This window comes from Euprymna scolopes, chromosome 31 (genome assembly GCF_053919585.1).
Source record: "Euprymna scolopes isolate OS-2025 chromosome 31, ASM5391958v1, whole genome shotgun sequence".
NCBI lineage: Eukaryota > Metazoa > Mollusca > Cephalopoda > Sepiida > Sepiolidae > Euprymna > Euprymna scolopes.
In genome coordinates this window covers 12,417,000-12,432,115 of record NC_136512.1, presented here as the reverse complement: position 1 = coordinate 12,432,115, position 15,116 = coordinate 12,417,000, and positions in this window count along the sequence as shown.

Below are 15,116 nucleotides of genomic sequence, written 5' to 3'. Positions count from 1 at the left end.
AACTGCAACAGAGTGCGGACGTGCGTATGTTAGCAGTAGCAGTCACAGGCAAATGACCAAGCCGGTTGCGCGATGGGATGGCAGAGATAAAAAGGACACACGTTGTCAGAGAAGCAGGCATTCGAAACGTATTTGAGACGAGTTCGAGATGCGGAGGATTCGAGACGTGTTCAAGACAGGAGAAATCCGAAATAGACGTCTAACACACATGACCCGCGAGCGACAGAGAACGACGTATCCTAGGATGGCTGGCCAAAGACAGAGTACGACGTGTTCAACACGAGAAAGTTTTGTTAAGCATGTTGGAGTACGAAAAACTTTTTTAACAAAAGACAAGGCGTTATTCTGGAAGTACCTGTAAATAAATGTCTGTTGTTTCAATTAAAACAAGTGAAGCATGCATGGTCCCTTGTGAGTGCACAGTGAACGAGGAAAAAAAATGACTAATTTCAGCATTTGCCTTCCCCTCCCATTTAGCCCCAAAAATCTCCAATGGGACGTCAAATTCTGGTGAAAATGAACAAACGGTGCAATTTTAGGTCTTAACATATGTAAATTTGAGTTGTTCACCATGCAAAAAAAGAAATGACTAAGCCCATCATTTGCCCCCTCCTCCATTTAGCCTCAAAAGCCCCCAACATATTTAAATTTGGGTTCAGCACCATGCAAAACTGCTAAATAGACATACACAGAAAATTTTGAACAGATATAGTAAAATAGTCCGAAAAATGGAGTGTTTTTATTACCCCCTAAAAGATCCCCTGGGGTACACCAAAGAGTTATCGCGAAGTATGGACAAACGAAGTTATATAGAAATCAGTTACAACTTTTCAAAAAGTTTTATAAAACTCCAAGGCATCAATTTTTTTTTTAATAAACACAAAATGTCAATTTTAGCCATTTTAACCCGAAAAACAACCCTAGAGAGGCAACCGGAGTTTTCCCGGAAAATCCGTTCTTTACTTTTTTTACTCATATCATGTTTAACGTTTGTACAAAATTAAAAAAAAAAATTCCAAGGCGTAGTTATTGAGAAAAGTGCGGACAGACGAACGGGCGAACGGATAAGGTTGAATTGACAGGTCCACCCTACTTTTTTCGGGGGGGGGACTAAAAAGTGGGTCCAAAGCATAGGGATATGCTAATATTTAATTTTTTAGGCTTAACTGGTTTTGCAATTTCACATGTTCTTGGTTCGAACAGTTTAAGCTGAACTCAACGGCTTAAATCGAGCGAAACAACGTGTCATTTTGAGTCTACCTGTGGGTATCTTTGAAGAATAAACATCCAAAGAATATTTCAGTATACGATGTAACGCTTGCAACAGTTAATATGTCTTCGGCATCTAATAATCCAAAAGGGATTGGCCTCTTGTAAAACCGGCGAGCTAATCCAAACACTGTTGTACGCCATGTTTAATTTATATAGCGTTGCTGATTACGAAAACAGTCTATGAGTATAGCTTGACAAACATGCTATCAATAAATGCACAAGCTAAAAAAAATGTAAAAAATAGAAAAACAAAAGAAAGGAAGCGTGAAAAATAAAAACGTGAAATGCTAGAGCGTTGAGACGCCCGGTTTATTTATTTATTTATTTATTTATTTATTGTTGATGCTTCTACAACCCCTAAAACGGTTAACCTAGAAGTTTACCAATAGGATCAACCGCCGACGCAACGGCCCCTTCGCCCACCGACCAACCGCATCAATACCGAGTTTCATGTCTTCTGTTCTGTTTTGTGATTCTTTTCTTTTTTTTTTTTTTTTTACCCAGAGACGTCGAAACACCCATCTTGCGCGCTTGGCCCCATTCCCTGCCTGCATTTCATAAGCGTCCCTTTAGGCCCGTTTCCTTTCTCAAACAAATCGGGCAAATTGCATTTTCAGACATTTTCAAGGCATTTGTTTTCAAAATCAACAAACGAGCACATAACCATATGATATCTATCTATCTATCTATCTATATATATATATATATATATATATATATATATATATATATATATATATATATATATATATATATACTAGCTGTACCCTACCACGCGTTGCTGTGGCTCAATTTAGTGTAATGGAAACGTTTAATAAAAAGAGAAAATGCATGTTTCTTATATTCTTAGTACAGCAATCCACTCCAAAAAGTGAAAACAAAAAGGCGAAAATGAAAAAGAAATGGTACTATTTCAGAATTTGATCCGGATCCTCGGGAGTTTCCGTCAATCATGGCTTGGGCTCTACCAACAATCAGTGGATTAAGCCGAACGTTGCTAAAATGTTGAAACGCTAAATCGATTTTTTTTTGTTTGTTTTTATTGTTGTTGTTGTTGGGATTTTTTTTTTTTTTTTGTATCAAAAAATGTGAGTTTTTAATTAATATTTGGGTAAGGCGGGGGTTACTATATACAGATTCGAAAAAGTTGTCCAAAAACAAATAATTAAAAGCAAAGGTAAGGTAAGTTACGTTTCTGGAAAATTTTTTAGTGTTTTTATTTAATGTAAAATGTTGAATCGGCTCGAAAAACACAGTTTATCGATATATTTGAACAAAAAAAAATGGTCGCGGACTCTGTTGAATACGTTAAGGTTGTGAAAAATAAGTTAAAAACTAAAAACTATACAAAACAATGTCAGAAACCCACCGAATATATGTTACTGTGACCTAGACTGACATATTCGGGGGGTTTCTGATAGTATTTTTTTAATATTTTTTTAGTTTTACTTCATTTTCCTAAACTTAACGTTTCAACAGTGTCCGCCACCAATTTTATTTTTCAAATATACCGATAAACAGTTTTTCGATCCGACTAAACGTTACATTAAATAAAAAGGGTTTGTATTACTAAACACAGATACGAAAAAGTTGTCGAAAAATAAATATATAACAAATAGATGTTATTAAAGGCAAGATAAGTTACTTTTCTACCTAACTGGATAATAATTTAGTGTTTTTATTTAATGTAAAATGTTTAATCGGTTCGAAAACATGCAGTGTTAATCAGTATATTTGAAAAATACAAATGGCGGCAGACTGTGTTTAACCCGTTACGTTTGGGAAAATGAGTTAAAACTAAAAAACTATACAAAATTCTGTTAGGAACTCACTCAATATATGTTCCCATGACATAAATTGACATATATTCGGTGATTATTTAACAGTAATTTGTACAGTGTTTTTAGTTTTAACTCATTTCCCCAAACTTAACGTGTTTGATACAGAGTCTGCCACCATTAATAATTTTCAAATATAGCGGTAAACGCTGTTTTTTTAGCCGAATAAACGTTATCCAGTTTGGTGGATAAGTAACTTATAAGTAACTTTTTTTTCATTAGGTCCACCTCCACAATTTTCTTTACAATGACTGCTTTTACTGGTTTCCGACTATGCTGAATAACAAAATCTCATTTAAAATTTGCAGAGGCAAGTAGTTTTCGAGATATAAAGACCTGTACTATTAAAAATTGTGGAGGTGAACCTAATTGTGAAAATTGAAAGCACAGAATAATTACAAAACACCCCCCAAGTACGAATGGCTGAAAAAATAATGGTTTCCTTGATAGGAACTTTTCTGTATTTCACCTAACAATTTCTTTAATAAAGAAAAAGCATTCATATTTTCTCATATAAAAACAACTTCTGTAAAAAAATTTTTAAAAAAATGTGTACTTTCAATTCTGTTAAAAAAAGTTTTCTTGAAAAAAAAAACATTAACCTAACAATTTACGGTAAAAAGAAGCAAAGGCAAAACAATCGAATCTTAATCGGACCTTATTGCCAAATAGGCCCCGGCTACAATGTTGAACGCACCATCTGTGTTGTATTTTTTTTTTCAAGTAAAATTCAACTTTCACAATATCTTTTTTATGTCATTTCACGATATCTTTTTTAATAATAAATTGTTAGTTGAAAGCTTAGAATAGTTACAAAACATCCTCCCCTCTCCATGGTAAGAATGGCTGAAAAAAATAAAAATAAAAAATGTTTTATTTCAGTACGTTACCAAACTGCATATGTACCGTGAATTTTCTTCGAAAAAACACTGTACTTTTACCTAACAATTTATAGTTTTAATAATAAAAATGTTCATATTTTCTCATATAGAAACAACTGTTTAAAAAAAAAAGTGTACTGCCAATTTTGTTAAAAAATGATTTTTACAACAAAGATGGTTTTGTTAAGGTTCTTCGACTTTTATGTTTCAACTCAAAACGCTCCTTCTGGTGAGCAATTTTTTAAAAATCAAAACATTGGGAAGATAAATGAATTTAAAATTTAAAATAGGGGATTTTTCTTTTACATCAAATCATGGTGTATGAATTGAAATGGTATAACTAGCGGAAATGAAACCCAGAATAGTCTTGCAGAATCGACTTACGAAAAATAGTTTTATTTTATTTAATTTATAATTTGCAATTTAATTTATTTTAATAATATAAAAACATTCCTCGATTCTAAGGATAGACTGTCTGAAAATTTCAATTAAATTGGTAATGTAGAAACATCGTTTTATGAACAACTAACGGACCAAGAATTAGATTTATATATATATATATATATATATATATATATATATATATATATATATATATATAATCGGAGTCGAATATGAAGCTGCATAGCCAAGAGTGACTTTGCAGCAATTTGGTTTGAATTTTTCGACTAGCAATAATTATTATTCCCTACACTGATAATTACATAAGCATGAAATACTGTTGTCTGTCGGCAATGAAAATTGACCTTAACGTTTACTTGTGTAATATGCAGACTATTTGTTTCAATTTTTTTTTGTAATATTTTTGGCTATCTTCAAGAAACTGATCTCATTTTTGCTTCTGGATTCTGATCACCGGAGTATACCATAAAAAATCCTTCTGTTTAATGACTACCCCCAAACTACTCTCTTAGGGGGCACTTTGGCCATCGGCATTTTGGCCCTGGGTTTGACAAAAACGAGAGGACAAGGCTACGGACACTAACTTCAACACATGAACTTTTTTTTCTCTTTTAAAGGTTTATCTCATCTTTTCTCACTGTCCATATACGTGGACTCATTTTTTTACTACTGACCGCTTTCTACAGTGTGAAAATTGTCGCCCTAGGAAAGATGACATAATTCTTTTTTTTTTGTTTGATAAAAGATGAAAATCGGCTTTTTTTCTTTTTTTTTTTTTGTTTTTGTTGCTGACCATCTACTAGTTGGTCAGTTGTGCACAAATCCCAAGAGCGATAGGGGCCTTCTGTCATGTCTGAAAGTGACACAATGTTCAACAAGCGAGATCGGAGATGTGCCACTGTACAACTCATGCTCTCTACTGATCCAAGTTATGACAACACGACCGTTGTCAGCACCCTCAAAATACAAATCCGGACGGTTCAACGCTTGAGGGCCCAGCTCAACGAAGTTTCCGAACACTGTTATGGTCTTTGGGTTGGTTTTAAGAGAGAACTACATCATATCACATCACATCTTCAAAGTCAGCTTTAAAGTCAACATCAAAGTGTTGAAGAGTGTGTTGTAATCAGGTGGCCACTGGTAGACCCTGGGTTTGGCAGCAGAACTCGATGCCGGTCCACAGTTCCAAAGAGACCCACGCTTGGCTTCAGGAGTGCTACGACTTTGTACCCTTCTCTCACTGCCCCCCGCCTCCTCCGCCGACCTTACCCTGTTGGACTACTTCGTATGGTCATACGGTGTGAACATCACCAACCTACCCTGCACCCTGCAACCCCTCTCCCACAGAAGAGACGTTGCGAGCCTATCCTTGTTTTATCGTTATTTTCATGGCAGGTGCTCGTCTGAACTCCAATCCCTGGATCCACTGTGAAAAATTTCCCCCACTCTATATCTGTGCCTAAATCAAAACGCGGATTCCATGAACAAAGCTTCTTACTTAGAACTGCACGCCTGTGGTACTCTGTTCCGTCTGCCTGCTTCCCTCCGGACTACAACTTGGATGTCTTCAAGTCTAATGTTAACAAATTCCTAATGAACCGCTCCCTTAAGTAAACACTTCATCAAATCTCCACACTAACGTAATGTACTTGCAATAACCCTTATCCCTGAGTGGCTTCCGGGCCTTGGTAAGTGGTGATCACTGTGTAAAAAAAAAACAAAAAAAACAAAAAACATGATTTCCCACAACACCAAAGCCGGTCTGATCGCCGCCATCCGCCGAATATCAGCCGAGCTCTCGCCGGCGCTTGCAGAAAAGGCATGCTTCCAGTTCCGGACCGTACCGACGCGCTGATTGAGACTGAAGGCGACTACATTGAGTATATATCATCTCTACTATATAATCAAGTAACCTGAATTGATTTTTTCAATAAAAGTTTTAAAATACAGCTGTAGTGGGGTTTTCTTTAGGGCGACAAATTCATCGTTCCACCTTGTACTAGCATACTAACGAAAATAATCAATGAAGTTGTTATTAAATTATAGAATGAACATTCGTCGTCACTTAAAGTATAAATGTATATATGGCCATGCGTAAAAGTAACACGCTTAGTCGACTTACACCTGCTAAGTTCCAATTCCTTTCAATTTTGACCGCTTAGAAGCTATATTTACCAGCTAAAAATGAAATCAAATTTTCTATCAGGTCCAAATCTTCTATATTTCAGGTTCCAAGTCTGTAGACCAAAAATTTGGTAGAGACCGTTCCGTACACAGATAGATAAACAAGGTCACTTATATAGAGAGATTTTAAAAAATAGAAATCACCAGACATTATAATAATCCTGCAGTATAGTTAAAATCCGAAAAATCGAGAAACATATCTACATCAAATAACTTTTACTAAGCGCAATAAAATTGTATTATCTACCGACTTGTATAATTTTACCGTGCTGAAATTGATTGTAACATTTATTATTTCTGAATTTATTGACGTTACTTTCACTTTACCAAACGCCGGTATATCAAAGATGGTGTTGATTTTTATGTGATCCCTAATTTCAGGCTTAAAATATAGTAAAACAAGGTTTACCTTAAACCGATTGAAAAGCCCCCCATCCCCACGATTTATGGTTACTGTAAGTAAGACTTTTTTTTACTATCTTTTAAGCCTGATATTAGCGACCTCTTTCCCCCAAATCGACGTTATATTTTAATGACTTATATTTGGATAAATTACATTAACGAAAAAACTTTGAGATAAAATATCTTGCATTCAGTCTTCACACTTTAAAATTATACAGATCGGTAGAAAATAAATGTTTAATGTGTTTGGTAAAAGTTATTTTGTTTTCTATATTTTTTTTTCGATTCTTCGGTTGTTAAATATACTGCAAGATTACCAAAATTGTGTTAGAATTCGTTAGTAATTGCTTACTATATTTCATAGTTTATACATACGCATTTTTCTGTATCGTAAAAATTTGTAGGTTTCGTTTTGTTGCGTGTTTGTGCAGAATTCTCGTGCAAGATATTCGTGCAAGATATGCCCACTTCGAATAAAGTGGATGTGAGAAACGATACAGATAAGTAGAACCTAAAAAAGCATCAATGCCCGCACGATTTTTTTCTCTCTTTGTGCGCATGCGTCGTAGAGATACATTTTTCTTTTACGGCCATTTGCAAATATCGTGCCATTCTCGAGAGATAAGAATGCTTAGCTCCAAGAACGCTTAAGACAGGAAATGAAATCGGAGATGACTTCAGAGCTTCAAACACAAGCAATAACGTTAACAAAACAGGACAGCGATTCAATAGGCGGTAAAATGAAGTTTGGAAAAAATTAAAGGAAAAATATTATTTATACTAATGCAAAAGCACAGAGGCTAGATGTCAGTTTTACTACATATATATATATATATACATATATATATATATATATATATATATATATATATATATATATATATATATATATATTTATAGTAATTTATAAAATATATATGGCGATTAAGCTACACTGAATATTCGGCGTTTCATCCATTCTAGGATTCGTTAGGCTTATGCGCGAATTCTGTGGTTGTTTATTGTTTTTATATGGTCCTCTTCTGTTGAGGGTTTTAGTTAGCCAATCAGCTTTCTAGTATCCACCGCGCCCCTTCCTATAAGCCAATAGGCATGCATTTTATCGAACAAAGGATATGGCGCGGTGGATACTAGAAAGCTGATTGGCTAACTAAAACCCTCAACAGAAGAGGACCATATAAAAACAATAAACAACCACAGAATTCGTGCATAAGCCTGACGAATCCTAGAGTGGATGAAACGCCGAATATTCAGTGCAGCTTAATCGCCATATATATTTTATAAATTACTAACTAGCTGTACCTACGTATTGAGCACTTTTGAAGTAAATACCTAAAGTTTACGCATAAATCTATACTTTCATATATTAATTTTATGCGAGTAAATGAAGTAGGTATATATATATATATATATTAGTGTTGGGACGATTAATCGGAAAAATTTCGGGGTATCGGAATCGGTATCGGAATCGGGAAGATTTGATCTTATTTTCCGATGCCAAAACCGATTCCTTTAATTATCTATTTTATTTTATTTAGTTTTTTATAAAACGTCTTCCGTTGCTTGTAGTAATAATAATATAATAAATATTTATTGATTTTAAACTTCCAGTAAGACAAACATCTCTAGATCACCCCCCTCACAAGTGTGTTTTACGTTTGATAAAATACATGCACATTTAAATGATGCAGTTTTACAGTAATCGGGACAAAATAGCAACTGCATAGTAAAATATTCAGAGATTTATAAAGAATCGGAATCGGAATCGGTAATTGTATCGGAATTGGGAATTTCGTATGGAATCGGTAATTTATCGAAAAATATTGGAATCATCCTATCACTAATATATATATATATATATATATATATATATATATATATATATATATATATATATATATATATATATATATATACATATATATTCAAGCACACATAAAATGCAACGGAATATTTTTCTTTATGAGTCCTTTTTATTTTTCGATTTTCCGTATAATCTTTTTATATAGAAATCGAAAATATTAATGAAGGTTCCATAATTGTCATTGTCACGAGCGCTTTCGATTCGTCCACGAATCATCTTCAGGTGTTGAGGAAGTAAAAGTGAGAAGGAATGAAAATGGAAATTAAAAAGTGAAAAGTAAAACACACATATATTATATATATATATATATATATATATATATATATATATATATATATATATATATATAATTCAAACACAGTAGTGTTTGAATATATGGTTAAGTGGCAGTTTTATTCATTTAAAATTGCCTTAAAGCTTCACCGCTCACTCATTTTTCGACCAAATTTCAAACAATTATTAAAGTTTATAGATCACCTTTTCAGCTATATTGTGAAAAAAAATTCAATTTTCGTTCAGTAAAACAAAAGTTATGATAAATTTACTGGTGTTCAAAATCGTAAAAAAACGTGAAGTTATGCCTGGTTTCCATAGCAACCACGTCGCTTCAGCGACTACTGTTGCTACCAATTCACCACTCTCGCGAAAAGAGAAGTAACAAGTGAAACAGAGAGAATGAAAGAATGAAAGGGAGATAATTGGGGAGGGATTTATTGAAAACAGACGAGTGGCGTACATTGTTATTACATATGTGTAGGTTATGTTTATTAGGGTAAAAAATAAGACTGAAATGAAACAAAGAACAAGTGAATTTACTGGAAGCCTAGAAAACTCATGCATTACAATAGAAAAATGCGAGCATGAAAACTAATATGGTTAAGCTTAAACATGGAAAAGTAAAGAACTAGTTTTTAAAACTGGAAAAGAAAAGGGCAAGATATTCTAGTAAAAATATAATAAGTTTATAACTTAAAATATTGCAGCATTAAGAATTTTTTAAAGTTCAATTTATAATATTATATAATCAATTCTGAATGCTGTAATATTTTAAGTTATAAATTTATTATATTTTTTACAGAATATCTTGTTTTCTTTTCCAATTTTAACAACTAGTCCTTTACTGTTCCATGTTTAAACTTAACCATATTACTTTTCATGCTCGCATTTTTCTATTGTAATATATATATATATATGATGATTGCAACGTCTTATCAGACGAGTGCCACTCCCTCAGACACTTAAAGTCCATGAGCCCAAAAATGACTTCCATCGCCACAGGACAATTTTTATAGACAAATCCCTGAGTGAGTGTCTATACACAGATGATGTTACAGAGTCTTAACTTTGTACGACAGTTAAGTCTCTCTTTCGGTTCAAAATGTTGAGATCCAGCAACAAGCAAGAGCAAGATAGCCAGCAACAAGTTAAACTGCAGACCAGCTTAATGCGGGTACTGGTTTCCCGCTTTATGGTTTTTTAAATCAGAGATTTGCTTCTCCTAGAAAGGTTGCCTTCACCCCGGCTTACAGGAGCCGTCTCTACCCTAACACACACATACATACACACAAACACACACGGTGCTAATTGGCCGTTGACCAGAAAAAGGGTTCATTCGCCCCTTGGAAGGTCTTGTTTTTAATCCTTCAGGGAGACTAGTAACCCTCCTCACCAAACAAGTTTGGTGGGGAAACTAGTTTAATCGCCGATGACCCGACCATAAGGCAGGTAGTACTGGGTTACATGGTACCAGTAATATATTTTGTATGGTGATAACAAACAAGGGATAATAAAAAAAGGAATAGGTTGCGTACACATTCTTAAGAAAGGTTTTTATGATCTAAATACTCAAGTTTGAATCTCACAGGAGTTTTATGTATTTTTAAAAATCGTGTATGTGTTTTATAAATTTAAATAAATTTACATAAAAAAGCATTATATATATATTATATATTATGTATATATATATATATATATATATATATATATATATATATATATATATATATATATATATATATATATATATATATATATATATATATATATATATATATATATATATATATATATTAGTGATGGGATTATTCCGATATAATTACCAATTCGAATTCTTTATAAATTTCTAAATATACAGTTGTTATTTATACTGATTACTGTTTAACAACAAAAAAAGTTAAATGTGCAAATATTTTCTCATGCATAAAAATACATAAATGGTGAGTGATGATCTGTACTATTAGTTTAAAATCAGTGGAAGATTTTGCTTTAATCAAATAAAAAAAGACAACGGAAAGAATCGTTTTGGGGATCAGAAAATAGGCACAAAATTTTCTGATTCCAATACATCGTCCCAACACTAATATATATATATATATATATATATATATATATATATATATATATATATATATATATATATATAGAAGCATAAATGAAAACGGTAAATCATCTTTATTCCATATTATTTATATTATATTGAAGTTTACATTCGCTGTTGTCTAATAAACTTTTCTTATCGACTGCCTGATACCACAAATTAAGGCACGACAAATGTAAGACAAGGCATGATAACTGATGCCGATTGTCTACTCGTGTAACCTTTCGATATGACAAGTTAAGGCGCGACAAATTGCTCCTGCTGTTTTTTGTTCGCTAAAAATCTTTGTAAAATGAACAAGGTTTTGTTTCCAGATTTAGGGAGGTATTTAAAAGATACCAGTCAAACTAAAAAATAAAAAAATATTCCATTAAGTATAATATTAAAAGAAAAAAATATTTGTTTACTTTTTTAAATTTTAAATGTTTTTGCAATAAATGTGTTTTTTTATGGTCAATGTTTACAAAAAAAAAAATGACAATGAAAAGAAAATATATCAACGGATTATTTAATTCCTCCAAATGTCAGCCTGTCAGTCTGAAAAAAATTTTTTTTATTTTTAGACAAAATAACAGATTTAAAAAAATCTAAATCGATTGCTTGTTATTGTTCTTAACATGAAACTTCCAAGCACGACTCGATACGATCCCGAACAACTCCGTCGATATGAACTGACACGTTTCCGAACAACTCTTTCGATGCAATCCGATACGCTACCAGACCAACCACGGCGTTTACTCGCTGAATGACTCTAGCGTCGCCTTTTTGCAGGCCTTGTACGAACTCATTTCTAAGTCACTGACACACAAGTTTTAAGCGCTTTCGCGCATGTCCATAACATCTATATATCAATAAAAATGGAAATGTCTGTGTGTATGTGTGTGTATGTGTGTGTGTGTGTTTGTGTGTGTACATTTGAGCGCTTTGTGTCTGTCCATAACATCTATATATCAATAGAAGGGAAAATGTCTGTATATGTGTGTGTATGTGTGTGTGTCTCTCTGTACATTTGAGCGCTTTTGTGCATGTCTATAACATCTATATATCAATAGAAGGGAAAATGTCTGTGTGCGTGTGTCTGTGCCATTTGAGCGCTTTCGCGCATGTCACTCGCATCTATATATCTATAAAAGTGAAAATGTGTGTGTGTGTGTGTGTGTGTGTGTGTGTGTGTGTGTGTGTGTGTGTGTGTGTGTGTGTGTGTGTGTGTGTGTGTGTACATTTCTCTACCAAATAATTCCTCCGCCAATTATGGGTCTAAAGACTTGAAATTTTAGATGTAGGTAACTTGGGTAAAACTTTGTATTTTGATTTGAGACCAAAATAATAAATGTTAAGGGGTCAAAATTGGGGTCAAAGTTAAAAAAAAAAAATGACCTCTGCCGTCTCTACGAAATTACAAATTTTGAGTCTAAACATTTGAAATCTCACATAAAGTGTATTTACACGTAGGGCAAGTTATGAACAGTACATAAGGCCCGAGCAAAGCCGGGCTGAACTGCTAGTAGGATATAAATATAAATGATTTCCTGCCAATACTTTGGTTAGTAGAATCGATTATCGATGAACCTGGACAAAATTCCATTTACAAACAAACCGTATCGATTGGGACTGAGTGTTGAAACTGAGCGAACGATAATGGAACCATTTGTCAGACAGAATCGCATTTTGACCTTTCATCTGTCCAGCGTCTTTCGGCAATGGGAGCAGAGCTTGGTATCTGCTCGTCTCTCCATTTAATAACTCACTTAATATTTTTCCTTGCCTCTCGGTCTCTTCTCTTCTGTCCGATCTATATAACACATACAGACTAACACCCGCGGGGCTTTCCTCACTGTCACCTTTATCTTTATTTATTTTATCTTGTCCTTTGATACCAGGGAAACACACGCCATGAACATGAGGGGCATATGCCACGAAATCAGATCTGGTCTATAGCATCGATTTAATAGACTTTCACTGCCACATTTCTGGGAGAATTTTTTTGTTAATTAGTAGTTGGGGTGCGAGCAAAAAAATTAAAATTATTAATTAAATTATTTTTTAAAATCCGCCAAGAATTCTCTGCAGAGCCTAACACACACATTCCTGTTGATGCGTAGATGACTACACGAAAAGTAAAAACAGCGGACATTTCGGAGAAAATGCTTGGACCATACATCCATACTTTCGATGTATATACAAAAAAGATAATACGGAAAATTGAAAAATAAAACAGGTATTACTAAACAATAGCTTTCTGTTGTTTTTAACAATGTCTGCCAGAATGAAAACATGCTGCCTAAATATGTGCAATTCATAGGTATATATATATATGTGTGTGTGTGTGTGTGTGTGTGTGTGTGTGTGTGTGTGTGTGTGTGTGTGTGTGTGTGTATAATTATAATATTAAAAATAAATAAATATAAACAAATATAGGCACGAGCTTCGACTTTATAGCCACAGAGGATGGAACAACTTTCTCTTCTGCCTCTCTCTCACACTCTTTAACTTCTCTCTCTCTCTCTCTCTCTCTCTCTCTCTCACCCTGTTTCTCTTCTCTCTATATTAGCACTTATCAAGGCCAATAGGAAACTCGAGGATCAACTCGACCATGAGAGTTCAAACGTGCACAGTATTCAAATTTGGGAAAGAGGATGGAACAACTTTCTCTTCGGCCTCTCTCTCACACTCTTTATCTTCTCTCTCTCTCTCACCCTGTTTCTCTTCTCTCTATATTAGCACTTATCAAGGCCAATAGGAAACTCGAGTATCAACTCGACCATGAGAGTTCAAACGTGCACAGTATTCAAATTTGGGAAAGAGGATGGAACAACTTTCTCTTCGGCCTCTCTCTCACACTCTTTATCTTCTCTCTCTCTCGCCCTGTTTCTCTTCTCTCTATATTAGCACTTATCAAGGCCAATAGGCAACTCGAGGATCAACTCGACGATGAGAGTTCAAACGTGCACAGTATTCAAATTTGGGAAAGAGGATGGAACAACTTTCTCTTCTGCCTCTCTCTCACACTCTTTATCTTCTCTCTCTCTCTCACCCTGTTTCTCTTCTCTCTATATTAGCACTTATCAAGGCCAATAGGCAACTCGAAGATCAACTCGACCATGAGAGTCCAAACGTGCACAGTATTCAAATTTGGGAAAGAAGATCGAACAACTTTCTCTTCTGCCTCTCTCTCACACTCTTTATCTTCTCTCTCTCTCTCTACCCCTGTTTCTCTTCTCTCTATATTAGCACTTATCAAGGCCAATAGGCAACTCGAGGATCAACTCGACGATGAGAGTTCAAACGTGAACAGTAGTCAAATTTGGGAAAGAGGATGGAACAACGTTCTCTTCTGCCTCTCTCTCACACTCTTTATCTTCTCTCTCTCTCTCTCTCACCCTGAAAGATTCCTCTCCCCTAAGAATAAAACATATGTTCAATATCTGCTTTTGTTTTTACATTGTTTATACGGTCCCGAGCAACGCCGGGTAGCCCTGCTAGACTAAACGTAGACCATCTCAGTCTCATTAGACAGAAGGTTGCCATCAATGTTCCGATGTTTCCTAACGGGTTGCCGAGGTATAGAGAATAACATAACGATTTGCGACTACTTCCATTGTCTTCCTCATGTTATTCATCAGTTTATCAAGAATATATATTCCAAAATTCATAATATATATAAAAAACATAAATAAGTAAAATAAAATTACCCCCAACTGACCCTGCCCTGTTTCTGCAGTCCAGTCGCGTTCTTTTCCGCCATCTTGAATCCACTTTTGTCTTTTGAAAAAGAGAGGTCCCTTTCTCTCGAAATTAATCAAAGTCCCATACCACCCACGGACTTTACATACACCGGACATACCAGCAACTTGGTTATAAATAATTATACATTGAGGTGAGGAAAGATAGACGAA